General features: G+C 38.0%; 1 pseudogene; it reads right to left on the bottom strand.

The window, feature by feature from the left end:
* Positions 1 to 17,378, bottom strand: part of LOC136862700 (RAB6A-GEF complex partner protein 2-like) — a 231,439-nt pseudogene that overhangs the window by 55,512 nt on the left and 158,549 nt on the right.

Below are 17,378 nucleotides of genomic sequence, written 5' to 3'. Positions count from 1 at the left end.
ACAGCGTTTATTAGAGGCAAGAGACTATTCATCACAGGCGATGGTTGGAGAAAGAACTACACGCCATCCCAGCTGGAAGCCCTGGCGCGAGGAGGAAGTGCGGTACCGGCGCAACACGGAAGAAAGAATGATGACGTGCAGGAAACAGGAGCAGAGCTCGTGTCGCCAAGGTTGCTGACACCTACTGACAGTGAGGGCGTTGCCACTACTACGGAGAAACGACCTGTAAGTAAATGTTTAACACCTGATGAGGAACCGGGTAATAGCTCGTGTACTACTCCGGTAGCTGAAAAAAGCAGCTGCAGGACAGAGGACGATAAGAAAAAGAAGCAGGGACAGAGCTTGAAGGACTTATGGGCTAAGAAGGGAGTGTTCTCAGATGGAAAAGGTAATAAACGGGAAGGAAAGAAGTTAGGGGAAATTTATAGTTCCCCTCATGGAAGTATAGTACAAATTGATAAAACAATAAACACACGTAGTAAAACAGGTAGTGTCTCAGATAATAGGAAAGTGAAATAACTAGCATTGAAAATTGGTTTTGTAAATATAGAAGGCATATTAAGTAAACTGGGGAATGATGGAGTGTCTGAGCTTGTGGAAAATTTTGAGATATTTGCTTTTTTAGAAACATGGATGCCGGAAGCAAAGATTTTAACATGGAAGGGCTGTGTTACGAGAAGTGTAATAAAAAGAAAACGAGGGACTCGAGGGAGAATTCCGGGAGGAATAACACTTCTGATAAAGGAAGAGTTTAGTAGTCAGATAGAAGAATTGCCTAACGATATGCAAGATGTAATTTGGATCAAACTTAAACTGGAAGGGAGTAAACAGAGAGACATATGCTTAGCCTTTATATATAACCATCCGATGGGGTCACCATATACCAATGTGAACTTTTTTGAGGATCTAATAGAGGAGATTAACCTAATGAGAGGTAAATATGAAGAAGCAGGAATCATTATGTTGGGGGATTGGAACGCACGAATTGGAGAGTCAATTCTCGCATATAGTAAAGAAGGAATAGAGCCAATGAGAGGTAGCAGAAACAGTCGGGATAAGGAACGTAATGTATATGGGGATAAACTACTAGAACTATGTACCGCAGAGAATTTATATATTCTAAATGGATGGTGGCGGGGAGATGAAACGGGAAAGCTAACATATATTACAGCGCAGGGAGGTAGTGTAATTGATTTGGTTGTGTGTACGGGAGATATTTTAGAGATGGTAAAGGAAATAGAGATATTAGAATGGGCCGAATCACATCATTCCCCGGTATCTGTTACCCTAGAAGTGTATGAGAAAGAACAGGAGGAACGTAACACTGTAACAGAAAAGATAATATTAGGATAATTAATAAATACAAGTGGTGCAAGAATACCCCAAAAAGAGTAGAGTCATATTTAAAGGGAGAAGAATTCCAGATAATTAAGAGTGGAATAGAGGTTGCGTTACTGAGTAGTAAGGTGGACTTAGCGGTAGAACTGGTAGAGAAACCCTTTAAAACTATAGCTCATGTGAAAAGGAAACAGAATAATAATAATAAAGATAAAAGGAAAGGATGGTACAATGATGTCTGTAAAACAAAGAAAATGGAGGTGATTAGAGCCCTAAAGGCATATAGAAAAGAGGGGGAGCCTAAGGTTCGGGCACACTATTGTAAACTAAGAAAAGAATATAAAGTGTTGTTAGTAGAGCAAAAGAGGATATGGCAACAGGAGGAGGCAAAATTAATAAACATAGACTGTAAGAATAATCAAAGTGATAAGGTATGGAATAGAATTAATAAAATAAGTAGAGGTGAGAGAGGATATGCCAATGTTAAAATTGAGAATGGAGTCTGGATTGATTATTTTAATAAATTGCTAGGAGGACAGGATACTTGGATAAATAATAGAACATGTATGGATATCTCGAGGGGCTTAGAGATTTGTATCCCCTGCTTAGATGAAGAAATAACAGAATGTGAGGTTTTAGAAATGATTAGAAAGGTCAAATGTAGGAAAGCGGGGGGCTTCAGTGGTATAACTAATGAATTTTGGAAAGAAGCAGTAAAAAGTCAACAAATGCTGGAAATATTAGTAAAATTGTTCAATAGGATATTTGATTCTTTGGAGTTTCCTAAGGCATGGCAGACAGGTATAATATGTCCAATTTACAAGAAGCGTGGGGAGAGAAGTAATCCAAACAACTACAGAGGTATAACACTATTGGACTCCCTAAGTAAATTATATAAAGGAATTCTGGCAAATAGACTGATGAAATGGGCGGAAGAATTCTCCATCCTCTCGAAATATCAAAGTGGTTTCAGAAAACGCAGAAGAACAATAGATAACATCATGATTGTAAAAACAATAATAGATAAGTATATAAAACCGAAAGCAGGAAAATTATATATATCGGCTATAGATTTTGAAAAGGCCTTTGGCACAGTCAGCAGGGGTGCATTGTTCGCAAAATTACGCCTATTAGGGGTATCTAGTAAGATGGTACAATCATTGGAGGCAGTTTACCGAAGGGTGCAATGCAGTATAAGGGTAGGTGATGGGGTAGCATGTGGTCAAATAGATTCTTTATTGGGTTTGAAACAAGGATGTAAGCTATCTCCTATTTTATTTCTGTTATTTATAAACGATATATTAAACGGACATGGACGTGATAACTGGATGAGTCCAGTTTTAGTAAATCAAGAAATATCAGGCCTAATTTTAGCGGACGATGTCCTGCTGATGACGTTAACGGCCGGAGGCATGCAAAAGAGCATTAATGCTGTCATAGAGTTTGCTAAAACGTGGTCATTAAAAATTAACATTTCCAAGACGAAAGTTCTGATCTGTAAGAATGGCTGTAAACGAGCGAAGAATGAACAATGGACGATTGATGGTTGTCAAGTGGAGGTCACAAATAGATTAGAGTACCTGGGAATATATATAGCAAACAACGGGAAGTGGATCCATCAAATAAAACAAGCGAAATGGAAAGGTCTTGCAGCATTATCAGTAATTAGAATTCTTGAAAATAAATTCCCAAATATAGACTATAAGATTCAGAGAAATGTCCTGCAAGCCGTAGTTAAAAATCGAATGCTTTATGGAGCTGAGCTATGGGGTGTAGAGAAAGAGTGTGAGATGCTGAATCAGGTTATAAGTAAGTTCTGTAAAATTGTAATGGGGTTACCAAATTGCACAGCAAATTGTGGAGTAAGATTAATATGTGAAGAAAATATCCAAGTAGATGTTCTTAAGAGAGTTCTGAAATATCTGTTGAGATTGAAAGGAAGAGAGGGTGGCGAGCTTCTGCAGATCGCATATCAACATCAGAGAGATAATATCCAGGGAGAGTATTGGTTAACGAAAATCAGAAGTATATTAGATAGGTTGGGATATGGAAGTTACTGGGAGAGGTTGGAAAGATCAACGAATAAACTAATCATTAGACGACTCAGAGATATTCAAAGACAGTGGTTGGTATCCGAGTGTAGAAGCAAGGCGACCCTCTCAGAGTTTATTAGGATAAGGCAGGATATGAACATAAATATTGTGAGTGTAAATAGAAGAGAAATCAGGGGTTTGATATGGTGGTTAATGGGAATTTACAAGAAAAGGGGATGTGGTGAAAACAGAGAAGAATTTCACATGTTGAAATCATGTAAAGAAACCATAGCGGTGAGAAAGAAATTTTTGAATAACAAGGAACAATATATGATAAATGAGGATGAGAATGGCTATAGGATTATTCAGATGATAAGCAAAGAATGGTATAAACCTGGTAATCTCAGTAAACTGTTAATTGTAATTAGAAATTCATGTAGAAGAGTGTTGAAAGAGCCTACAATGAGGATAGGTCATATTACGGATGGATGATTGTGTTGCGAACCGATTAGTTAAGAAATTTCCAATAGGGCTATGTAGTAAAAGGAATATTAGTATATGTAGCACTGTAAAGTCGATATGTTAGTAAGCCATAACGTAATTAACTGTCAAACTGTTTGTAATGAGACAGGGCCCAATGGATATAATGTTTCATCCTCAGCTGCTGGCGATCCGTGGCTGTAGGTTGATAACATCCACTCATTCATTCACTACTCATTCCACATATTATTCATTCAATCATTTATTTAATTCATAACAAGGGCTCTCTCCCCAGTTACTGGTTATCCGTACTGGGAGGGATGAGTATTTTTTCCTAACATGCATGCATGAATATCCATATACCCATTCATAAATCCATCCATACGTGTTTTCTCAATACAGTTAGGGAATTGGTAATTAATTAATTAATTCATTTATTCATGCACTCATGTAGATAATCGTAGGCGTGGCGCTTGCATGTGGAATGGCGATCCGCCTGTGCAAAGGGCACTATTTTAGATAGGGAATCATAGCCAATTAATTAATTAATTCATTAATTCATACGTTTATGTAAGGCTATAACCGAAGTAGGACGGGATAGGACGGGCCTATCCCAATCGAATATGTAGAGTGATCTAAATGCAACAGAGAAAGAAGAATAGGGAGGGGACACTTGAGGTGCGGGATTTCCGCTTACGTGTGCCTCGCAGAAAATAGGGAATGGTGAGAAATTAGTGTTTGACAGCTATTAGATCAGGTGGGGTCTTCTGTTTGGGCCTCAAGGGAAAGGGCTGGACGTGTTATCCTTGGGAAGGTGGCTCCTTTTTCTCATCAGGGGTGGATAACACGACCGGGCAGTAGTCATGCATAATCCCATACATGCATTTATCCTGCCAACCGAATGCTCTCTCCTCAGTTGGTGGCTATCCGTGACTGGGAGGGAAGTGTTCATTCATTTATTCATGCATGCATGACAATATTATTCGGTCATGGAATCATTCAAAAAAAACTCATTCATGCATTTATGTACACCTATGCATAGTGTCTGTGAAAATGGAGGAGAACTCTGTACAGACTTATGATGATGATAAATAAATGTACTGTATCTGTACTACAATGTATCTACACTACAATTTTCAGCTGAAGTGTGGTTATATGAACTTTTAACGCTGGTGGATTAGTATTATTTTCCCTACTACGCAGGACGGAAAATAAAAGTGTCCTTAAATGCTGAGAATAAGAGGTTGTCTGCTATTCTGTCAAAACCACGCCGGGGGTTTGAAGTGCAATATTATTGGGATATTATTAACTTTTACTCGATGGATAAACGAAGGTGGAAAGTACAAAGTATGCAGGGAACTAAGACTACACATTATCGGAATAATGAATCAGCTGCCTTTGTATTTATTTACACTACTATCATGTGCATGTAGCAACAATCGTCAACAATCCAAAAAACTTTTAAGTGCCGTAATTATCCAGTGAAATTACCGTGAAATCTCTTTAACTTCTCTTTAAATCGATATTTACAGGTTTATCGTTTTATTTAATGTATCAAATTATTACCTTCGTGGTAGTTTGAACGGATATCTATACGAAATATCGGAAAAGTAGCGGCGGAAATTACAGTGAGTTACAACTCCTTATGATAATCTGCCTTTGTAAGTATAATACCAATGAACCTACAGATATTTAAAAATATTGTTTTAAAAGTTAATATTATTACCTAAAGTATTTCCTAAGCCTAAATTCGAAACAAAGTACACCTAGCTAGCCTACTTAACCTAGAAAACGTAATCTACTGAACACCAAATGAATTACTTGTTATAAAATTCAAATAAATAACACTACTCCCAATTTCTACCAACAAGCACTAAACACCAATATACAAATAGCACTATATGGAACGCACACACACAAAATTTAAATTATTTCAATAGGTTTTAACTACTTTTTCACTACAATAATGCAAGAGCTCTCTCTATCATCTAAATGCAGATGATTGATTGCAGGATATGTTGTGTTTTGGTGCAATACGTAGAAACGGAGTACATGCTATTTTGTCCGGGTTTCTTCAAAAACTACTCTGCCAGAGACTTGCCATCCTTTAGCAGATGCAACAGAAGTACAAATCTCAATATTTCTCAGTGTGTGGCCCTAGGAGCTTCATTTGACAGACTGAAAGATGTATCATATAGTAAGTTCCTTCAGAAAATACAAATGGTGTTGCCGAAATCTTTTGACATGACTGTGCAACATTAGACTGCAAAAAGAGATAAAAGCATTATGTTGTAACTTGTCAAAAAAAACCGCACAGGCCAGGCCGGTCACTCCCATCCTTCATGAGTTTGTGGATTAGTAAAAATAAAATTATAATAAGCAGCACAGGCTGGGTAAGCTTTCCTCCAAAAAATAATTTGAATAATAAAGCAGCCGGGCTGAGTGGCTCAGACGGTTGAGGCGCAGGTTCGATCCTGGCTCAGTCCGGTGGTATTTGAAGGTGCTCAAATACGTCAGCCTCGTGTCGGTAGATTTACTGGCACGTAAAAGAACTCCTGTGGGACTAAATTCCGGAACCTCGGCGTCTCCGAAAACCGTCAAAGAGTAGTTAGTGGGACGTAAAGCAAATAGCATTATTATTATTATTATTATTAATAAAGCACAGGCCAACCTCCAGGTATATCATTGTTCAGAATGAAGTATTTCAGAAAAGGGTAACAGAAAGAAACGAAAATGAAAGGAAAGATTTGAAAGAAATGAAAACAAAGAAATTAATATATTTCACATTATATTCAAGAGTGATCGAGGATGAGAACCTGGGTACCCGCCCTGCTAGACGATTTAAATCACCCGCCCGGTAATTTAGTTCAGACCTCCTGACGGCTACAGGCGCTAGCGTGCAATTCTAGGGAATCTTTACGGCAGCTCCCAGTAATCTTTGCGGCAGCCGTTGAGTACAGAAGTGAAAAATAACGTTGAGAGTCGCCTCTCACTAATTCTCTTTGATCAGACCTTAATACAAAAACAACATGGCCGAAGCATCGGTTGAATGTAAACAAGATTGTGGTACATAAACATAACCTTATGAATATCATATTGAATTGTTAAGTTGTAATAATAACGTACAGAGTACTTTTCTTTGGGTATCGGTAATTGAACCAATGCTATCTAGAAATGTCTATCTGGACAAGCATTATGTGGAAAATTCAAAATATACGTCTTTTCTGTCAACTAGTAGGGTTGAGGAAATAGGTAAGACAGGATTGCATTCTAAAATAACAGTCCTCGGGGGGAATATCTGATGCGTTTCACAGAGTCGCAGTTTAAATTCAATTAAATTCAGTCAATCACCAATGATCTGAATTTAGGGTTGTTGTCCAAGTGGCAGATTATTTATGAATTGTTTACCTAGTCTTGTCTTAAATGACTTCATAGAAGTTGGAAATTTATCAAATTGGTGTAGATATATTAGTGGACGGGCACCCTTGGTAAATTACTCCAGCCCATAATCCTTCTTCCTATAAATCAATACTTGTTTTAGAAATGCATTTATTTGAATGACCTTTTTATTACCATACCCTTTTAAATATAATAGCCTACCACGTTCGAGACGTTTATTAGAAACATAACCCGGTCATTCATTTCAATTCTCTCCTATCAATTATTCTGATAATGACTCACCTAGCTGTTATACTGCATCTGTTTCACTCCAGATAATCTTTGTCTCTCAATAGAAGAATCAATTTGAAATTCTCTGATGGCATATGCATTTTCGTATAAAGCAAATTAACACTCAAATTGTTGACAACGTATATGTACTGTAAGCGATAGAATATCATTGATACCTTGTCCTCTATTTTCTAATTTCTTCATTCACAGACAGCTTTATCACTTTTTATAACCTCAAGAGGCATATTCATTAGGAAATATACTAGGATAGGCACCAACACAGAGTTTTGGACTTACCTGGAAAAAATAGCTCATAAATTCTTTGAAATCATTTAAGAAAAGAGTAAGTAAAAAACTGATAGAGAATCTGCAATCTGGATGGCTATCTTAAATGCAGAGCACTGATGGCTGATTGATTTATTGATTGATTAATCATCTCCAGAACAAAATAAGGATACAATACTGTCAATTTTTCTTTTAGTTGGCTGCATAAATCTAGTAGATAAGACCATGAAGTATTGAAAATAGTCCAAACAAATCTAGAAGACAACAGAAGGACCTTAACTTTATGATTACAAAGGTGAGGGACAAATCAGCAAAGGATGAATTTCCTGTGAATTGTTATTTTTACTTTGCTGTATTATTAACCATGTCAACAAAGCTGGATTAGAAAATAAGATCAACAATGTGAAGATAATACTTGCTATAAACTACAAATTATGGTGAAACTCTTACCAAGTTCAGTCTCAAATGCTGGAGTTATATACATCGGAATGGGTAGGACGAGTCGAGAACGTCTCATACAGAAGGACACCTCATGTTGCTTGCTATAATTCGTGACAGAAGAACTTTGGTTTGTCCAACGCCGGAATCCAGGTGCTATTTCTTCTTCGCTTTGCAGTATCACTGAAAACTAAAATACAACCAATCAAAAGATATATCCCGGCAATTTCATAATTTCACAGCCATCCTTTTTCTTTTAGACTACATTATTTTATAAACTGAAAAAAGGAGTATCTTTTCCTTTTGCCACTTTTCCCACTCTCCAATGGGGTCGTTGGTACGAACTGTCATACATGTGGACTTGGCCTTGTTTTAGAGCCACATACCCTTTCTCACGCCAACCGTATGCGGAGGGATGTATTCATTACTGTGAGTTCTGTGGTAGCAGGTGGTGGTGTGTGTATGAAGTTGGGTGTTCTGGGACAAACACAAACACAAGCACGCAATCCGCAAATCAATGGAATTAACCACATGCACTTAAATACCCAAACCAGGAGGGAATCAAACCCAGGACCCTATGAACCAAGGGCCTTGAAGCTGAACATTCAACCAAGGAGCTGGATCCCATTTAATCACATGGTTCAGATTTCAATAAATAGTTATCAATTCTACAGATTTACTACCTGGAATCACTTATGACTAAGATGGTTTATACAAGGCATGGGGGTGTAATGTCTGACTACTCTTTATTTCTTGCAAATATGCAGGTCTGATATGAAATATAGAAATATAAGAACGGAAGGGATCATGTAATGTTCCGTGGAATGTTTGAAAAGTGCAGGTTATGTATACCAGGTGTAGGACAAAAAAGCAAGCAATCTTTCATAAATGACAGCCTCATGCAATATGTATTATTATTCAGCAAACATACATCAGCATTAGAGAACCAAAAGCAGAGCACACATGTCAAAGAAGTTCCCAAAACATGCACAAAAAGCTGTTAATAATTTGAGAAAAGTAGAACACCAACATGGACATCCATCATGACATATAAAGCTTCACAGCAAAGGCAATGTCTTCTTGAGTCTACAACGATCTTCTGCACAAAAATTCCTTGACTTTGGCTTTAGTCAAAATCACATGGAGATGGTGAGTATGGTGGGTGTCCCAATATTTTCTAAATCCACCACTTGAATAGTTCTCGTATACCGCCCCGCCCTGCTGAATGCAGTGTTGCGCTGTCATGGAAAATTATGGTATTTCCATGCAGTACAGCGTTACTGCACACGACACATCAGTTCAGTCACAGATCACTCCAACTGGTTCCAGTTGCCACTGAAATGTTGTTGTCTACCATATGACAGTTCAGTATGAAAAGACACTCTTCCCGAGAGTGTCATACAACATTCTCAGCATTTCCTTCCAGAAAATGGCAATTTTTTTACCGCCCATTCCGCACAAGTGACTTACCAATGAAATTGCAACCTGCCATCTAGAAGCATGTGTATTTACTCTGGAACATACAGTCATATTGTGGTACCACAGTTTGTACCTTTGAGACAGAAATGGTGAGAATGATGTATGAGGGTAGCCCAAAAATTAATGCATCATATTTTTTTCTTCAACAATTATTTATCGAACACAATGCAACTTACACAGAAGAAAGAATTATGTTTCTTCTACACTCCATATTTTTCCAAGAAATCTCCTTCGCATTATATGGGTTGGACTACAATGAATGTACAGATTGTTAAAGTGCATATGGAAAAAGAAACATGTGCCAGAAGACTGAGGAAAGGCAATAATAATACCAGTCTTTAAGAAATGGGACAAAATGTGTGATGACTATAAACGGATCACACTCTTATCACAAGTGGCAAAAATACCGGAAAGGATATTAGAAAGGAAAATGAGAAGAAAGGTAGAAGGAGAGTTGCAAGAGGAACAGTATTGCTTTAGCAGTGGGAGATCTACAGTTGGTCCAGTCTTCAGCATGAGGCAATTAATGGCAAAAAATTTGGAATATGGAAAGGATCTGCACATGACATGCATAGATCTAACAAAGACATCCGATAGTGCTCCCAGGGAAAAGGTTTGGGAAACCATGGTCAAAAAGAGACTGGGTACACAATCTGAAGAAATGGTACAAGCAATGTACAACAATTACATAAGTAGCATACAGACTCCAGTTGGAAAGGCAGAAGGGTTTAGAAATGAAACAGGACTAAATCACCTCTTTCATTTCTGATAGTTATGGATGAAATTGTAAAGGAGACACAGGAAGCATATCAGAATAGGGAGAGGAAGTTATTACTATTTACAAATGATATCGCGGTTTGGGGAATGAACAGTAAGGAAGTACAAAGACAGCTTGATGCAGAGAATTGAAAAGTATGGTATGAAAATCAGTGCTGAGAAAAGTAAGACCATGGTGATATCATGGGAAGCCAGACAATGGAATGGCACTGTGAAAACTGGTGGTCAATGCCTTGAAATTGTTGACAGTTTTAAATATCTAGAGAGTGAATTAATGCACAATACAAGGCTAGACATGAAGATTAACAAAAGTAACGAGGCAGTGCATTCTATCAGATACAGGGATTAGAAAATAATTCAAGACTGCGAAATGAAGATGTGAGAAAGGTCAGAATGGAAAAACGAAATGAGAGAATTGATAGGAATAAACCAAGATGATTTGGACATGTAAAGAAGATGGAGTAGATAAGAATACCAAAACAAGATAGAGATGAAGTTCGAGGGAAAGAGATCAGGAGGGAGACCTAGAACCAGGTGGATCAATTCAATAAGGAGGAGTGCACGAAGAAGGAACCTGGAAGGGGATAAAATGATGGGCAAGGGAAGGTGGAAGGAGATAGGACGACAAGAAGGATGATGATGGGTAGCAGCAGATTTTGAACTTCTAAGTGAAGGGAGATTTTTAAATGAATATCTTGAGGCAAAGAAGAAACTGTTTCTAAATAAAATGGGAGATTTTTCAATGTTAAGCCTCAAGTTCCCCCTTCTTCATTTTAATGGATTAGATGTTCTGGAGCTATTGGGGCAACATAAGTTGCAGCTAGTTGATCAACTTGGTAAACTGAATGGGCAAGCATGCATGTGTGTGGTTTGGCAGTTATCTGCTGATTGGTGTTTCTGTAGGACTGCAATAGTGACGCAGGAGTATGGTGGCAATGGCCATGTCACTGTTTCCTTGTCTTGCACATCCTCCCACGACTCAACATTCAACTGGTTACTACAGATTTGAAGTAAGACTGTCCAACCTTTATCCTGATCCAAGAACTAAATTATACAATGTTCATGTAAAGTGTAGAGCCATCTTCAATTCTTAGAATTACCGTGCAATCTATGGTAGCTTTTGTTTCAAGCCAGGGTTCGAATTAAGTACGGGAAAGATGTAAAAACTGAATGTTTTCCATGTACACAGTTACAAATTTATGTTAGAAATTGTGAGACACACTATCCCTGCCAAGTGTGGATCCTTCTATGCCTGGACTTGTGACTACGGTTTATATTGAAAATACATTGAACTGTAAGCAAAGTAATCAAACAATAAGCTTTCATGTCACCTTATTGGTTAACAATGATAGACTGATCAATCCCCAATTGTTCATTGGCTGCGGACTACCTGTCTTACACTTCCTTGGGTTTGGGGCCCTTAGCGTGGTCTGCATTGTCCATTGAAAGCTTGCATTATTATCTCTGTAATCTTGCTAGTCAGCGGACGCAGGCTCAACCTGAGGAACTCTTGGTTGAGGTATGTTTACGTAATGGAATTCTTGTTTGACCTTTTATTTTTTTAAGTCTACAGCCATGTCATTAGGAATTTTCTGGTCTCCGTTGGACATTTACGTATATATTGGACCATGGGATCAGGCTGTCTTTTCTGTTATGGACATTTGTGTATGGTGGGTACTTTTCTTTGTAGACAGTTATGTTGTGGACATACTTAATTGGACATCATTACCTACAACCAAAAATTGTATTGTTATATCAAGGAGACTGACAATTATTGTTCCACACTGTTGCCGTGAATATTCATAACTGGAGACAAGTTAAAATATTTTGTCATAAAAGTTTGCTGCCTGCTGATTTAACCAGTCGATGACAGCCTCTTTCCGTTGTCAACATTGTCAGATTGCTTTCTAGAGAGCTGCTCCTTCATCTAAGGAAGCAGGTAGAAATTTGACAGTGTGATGTCCGAACTGCAGGGTGTGAGTGAAAAAGTCTTTCAATGAAATTTCAAAGGCAAGTCCTGTAATCTTCTGGAAGTACGGGATCAAACATTTTCATGGAGAAGAACAATTTGCAGAGAGAGTACATCTATGGGACGGTTCTGAACAGCCTATCAAAGATGTCCTAGAGTGGCAAAATGGGCATCAGTGGTGAGACTTTTTTGATGAGTCTGAATGATTAATTTAACAATGATCCAAAAGTTTATTGAGATCGACCTATTCAATACACATTGGGTTCTAAAAATTAAGATTTACATCTTGTCATTCTAATTTAACGGGACATGTTTTGCCCATTGTATGCACATCATCAGCCGTAATCTCATGCCTACAAGATAAATACAGGATCCTGATTACTCTAGTCAAAGTGTTACATAAAGAAATATATGTGTTATAAAAATGAGGAAAACTTGTTATAAGTTCCCAAAATACAATCTACACAATTAAAACATGTTTAAAAATATGTACGAGATAAATGAGTAATGTTGGTGCAATCTTACATTGAAATCCTTAAAATATTTTTAAAATAGCCAAACTGTCCTTATTTACATAAACGATACGAAAGTCTATGGCTAAAATCATGGCCTTGAGGTACAAATTCAAAATGAATGGAATCTGGTTAAAGGCAACCCAAATTTGAATTTGTAGAAAGATAAAAATGTACCTTAAGTGGCTTAATACCGGGTGAGTTAGGGGCGCGCGGCTGTGAGCTTGCATCCGGGAGATAGTGGGCTCGAATCCCATTGTCGGCAGCCCTGAAGATGGTTTCTTGTGGTTTCCCATTTTCAAAACAGACAAATGCTGAGGCTATATCTTAATTAAGGCCACAGTCACTTCCTTCCAACTTCTAGATCTTTCCTATCCCAACGTCATAAGACCTATCTGTGTCGGTGCGACGTAAAGCCATTAGCATAAAAAATAAGTGGCTTAATCATTTAAAAAGATGTTAAATATATTTCTATAAAGTTTATAGTAGGCCTATTTTCATAGCAGTTCACCAGGAAGGTAATGGGTTCGATTCCCAGCCAGGAATTCAAAAAATTTAAGAAACGAGATTTCCATTTCGGAGGTGCATATGGTCTTGAGGTTCACTCAGCCTACACCAAAGACGAGTAGCAGGTTAATTCCTGAGGGCAAAGGTGGCCTGGCGTAGAGCTAACCACGCCACCCCATGAAGTGCCGAGGTTACGGATAGCGGAAGCTTTACCTGACTATTATCATAGAGTCCTCCCCTGCGGACCATATGACCTTGCCGCGGTGGGGAGGCTTGCGTGTCCCAATGAAGCAGATAGCAGAGCCGCAGGTGCAACCATATCGGATGGGTATCTGTGGAGAGACCAGACTAAGGATTTGTTCATCGATAGGGGTGTAGCAGCCTTGCGGAAGGTGCAAGGGCGGTAGTCTGGATGATTGACTGATATGGCCTTGTAATAATACTCAACACCGCTTTGCTGTGTTGATACTGCTACACGGCTGAAAGCAAAGGAAACTACAGCTGTAACTAACTCCCGAGGGTATGCAGCTCTCTCTGTATGAATGATATACTGATGATGGCTTAATCCCGGGTAAAATATTCCGGAAGTAAACTAGTCCCCCATTCGGACCTCCGGGTAGGGACTACACGAGAGGGGGTGATGATCAGGAAGATGGATATCGACATTCTGCGAGTCGGAGAAGTTAGAAGTTTGAATCGTTGTGGTAGATTAGAGAATCTGAAAAAGGAGATGGATAGACTAAAGTTAGATGTAATTGGTATAAGTGAAGTACGTCGGCAGGAAGAACAGGATTTCTGGTCAGGCGACTACCGAATTATCAACACAAAATCAAAAAGAGGAAATGCGGGAGTTGGTTTAATATTGAATAAGAAAATAGGGAAGCGGGTAAGCTGCTACGACCAGCATAGTGAAAGAATTATTGTCGTCAAGATAGACACCAAACCAATGCCCACCACATAAGTGCAGGTCTATATGCTTACTAGCTCAGCGGATGATGAGGAAATCGAAAGAATATATTGTACCCGATGCATTTACTGGACGTATTACAAAATGGCGCCTACGGAAGATAGAGGCCAGCCAAGGCAAAGAAATGTGTAGTAGGATATCGATACTTATATATGTCAGAAGGCCATGACTAACTTAAACCTACCACTATGAAGGCGGTGTACAATGGTGTAGAATCGATAGAATTGTTTTAAAAAAATAAGAAGGGTCAATCGGATTATTATAAAAACTGACTTAAAAATTGACCTCGTAAGGATAAGACTTCCTGAACATCTCTCTAAAAAATAAGCAAGATTTGCAGTATCTAACGTGAATTTTAAGCTCAGAGGTCGGTAATATTGAAGAAAACGAAGAGATAAACGTTGAAATACAGTAAAGAAGAAATAAAATACAGAAATTTCGAAAAGGTCGTCAAAATACTCAGACGCAAAATCGTTCGGAAACAAGAAGTTGATTGAGTCGCGAGAGCTTGAAATTGAGCTATATTAAGTGGAAATAATAGCAACGATAGCCTAAATCACCGTGAGTGATGGAATAATTTGCTGATATACCGAATTTTGACCGTGATCAGAAGACTATGATATTCTGTATACTTAAATGACCAGATGTAAATTTTAATAGGAAGATGAAACAAAGCAACAATTCATTTCAGGAATACGCGACCCAGAATGTTAAGATATGAAAACTTAGTTTAGGGATAAGCCAGCGCTGACTTAGAATATTTGATTTAGGAATTAGAATATTTATTTATTAGGTTGACAATTGGAAGATCATGAGCAATATTTGACATTAACCATTTCTTTCGCAAATCTTGATAATTTAATAAATGTGTTTCTTGATTGATTTTTTATAGAATGGATGAGTTTTCATTAGTAATGATAGTCTGTAGTTATACTTAGTGAGTAAGGTTCTCGTTAAGCAGATGTGTTTGTCGAAAGGTTGACTGAAGTTTGCGTACGCAAATCCAATACTGAGCGTTGAATTACGTAATGCTGGAGCGCATATGGTGTCATTATTTTCTCTTTGAAAGCACGTTAAACCAAAACATAGAAAAATTAACCATTTTTCTGGAGGCATGAATACCCTAGAATATGTAACTGACTAGTTGGGAAAAATACTGTGGTCACCCTGACACGTAGGGTGCAATATGAAGAGATAGAAGATTTAATACAATATGTAAAAGGAGACAAGAATCTTATTGTGATGGGAGACTGGAATGCAGTGATAGGCCAAGGAAAAGAAGATAATACAGTCGGAGAATTCGGATTGGGACAAAGGAACGAAAGAGGAACTCAGCTGGTTGAATTCTGCACTGATCATAATTTAGTCCTTGCCAATACTTGGTTCAAACACCACAAACGGCGGCTTTATACATGGACGAACTAGGAGACACTGGAAGGTATCAAATAGACTTCATTATGATTATTTAGAAACCAGGTGTTGGATTGCAAAACTTCCCAGGAGCAGACGTGGACTCTGACCACAACTTGTTGGTCATGAAATGCTGTCTGAAACTGAAGAAACTGAAGAAAGGAAAGAATGCAAAAAGATGGGCTCTAGACAAGTTGAAAGAAAACAGCGTGAGGGATAGTCTCAAGGAACATGTTGCAAAAGGACTAAATGAAAAGGCTGAAGGAAACACAATAGAGGAAGTGTGGATAGTCAAAAAATGAAGTCAGCAGGACTACTGAAGAAATGTTAGGAAGGAAAGAAAGATCAACTAAGAAGCAGTGGATAACTCAGGAGATACTAGACCTGATTGATGAACGACGAAAATACAAGAATGCTAGAAATGAAGAGGGCAGAAAAGAATACAGGCGATTAAAGAATGAACTAGATAGAAAGTGCAAGGTAGCTAAGGAAGACTGACTGAAGGAGAAGTGCAAGGATGTCGAAGGTTGTATGGTCCTAGAAAAGGTAGATGCTGCATACAGGAAAATCAAGGAAACCTTTGGAGAAAGAAAATCTAGGTGTATGAATATTAAGAGCTCAGATGGAAAGCCACTTCTAGGGAAAGAAGACAAAGCAGAAAGATGGCAGGAACATATCCAACAGTTGTATCAAGGTGAAGATGTAGATAATTTGGTTCTGGAACAAGAAGAGGCTGTTAATGCTGATGAAATGGGAGACCCAATTTTGAGGTCAGAGTTTGACAGAGCTGTGAGCGACCTAAATAGGAACAAGGCACCTGGAATTGATGACATCCACTCTGAATTACTGACTGCCTTTGGAGAAACCAGCATGGCAAGGTTATTCCATTTAGTGTGTAAGATGTATGAGAGAGGAGAAGTCCCATCCGATTTTCGGCAGAATGTTGTTAAAACTATTCACAAGAAAGCTTGTGCTGACAGGTGTGAAACCTAACACACCATTAGTTTAGTATCTCATGCATGCAAAATTTTAACACGTTATATTTACAGAAGAATACAACTGAAGCTAAGTTGGGAGAAGTTCAATTTGGCTTGAGAAGAAATGTAGGAACACGTGAAGCAATCCTGAATTTACGCCTAATCTTAGATGGTTTTTTTATCAGTTTCATTTTCGTATTGACAGATATTGCATGTTATACAAAGAAAGTTTCCACCTATTCAATACAAATTTATTTATATAAAAATTCAATCTACAGTACCGGTTTCGACCTTTTTACATACGGTCTTCCTCAGCTGTACACTATTACCTTCACATAAGTCAATTTTTATTGATTTGCCTTGTCAATTATAAAAGTCATGATATAGAGTCTTACGTTCTAATTGGGCATACCTAAAGTTAAAATTGACTATACATACAATCTATAATAACTGTGGGTGAATCTTTTAGGCCTAAAATCGTGTATATGAATGATTATTAAATATACGGATACATTATCATTTTTAAAATATGTGGTA

This window comes from Anabrus simplex, chromosome 2, assembly GCF_040414725.1.
Source record: "Anabrus simplex isolate iqAnaSimp1 chromosome 2, ASM4041472v1, whole genome shotgun sequence".
In the NCBI taxonomy this organism is placed as follows: domain Eukaryota; kingdom Metazoa; phylum Arthropoda; class Insecta; order Orthoptera; family Tettigoniidae; genus Anabrus; species Anabrus simplex.
The sequence above is the reverse complement of the archived record's forward strand: the minus strand, read 5'-3'. Positions and strand labels throughout refer to the sequence as shown.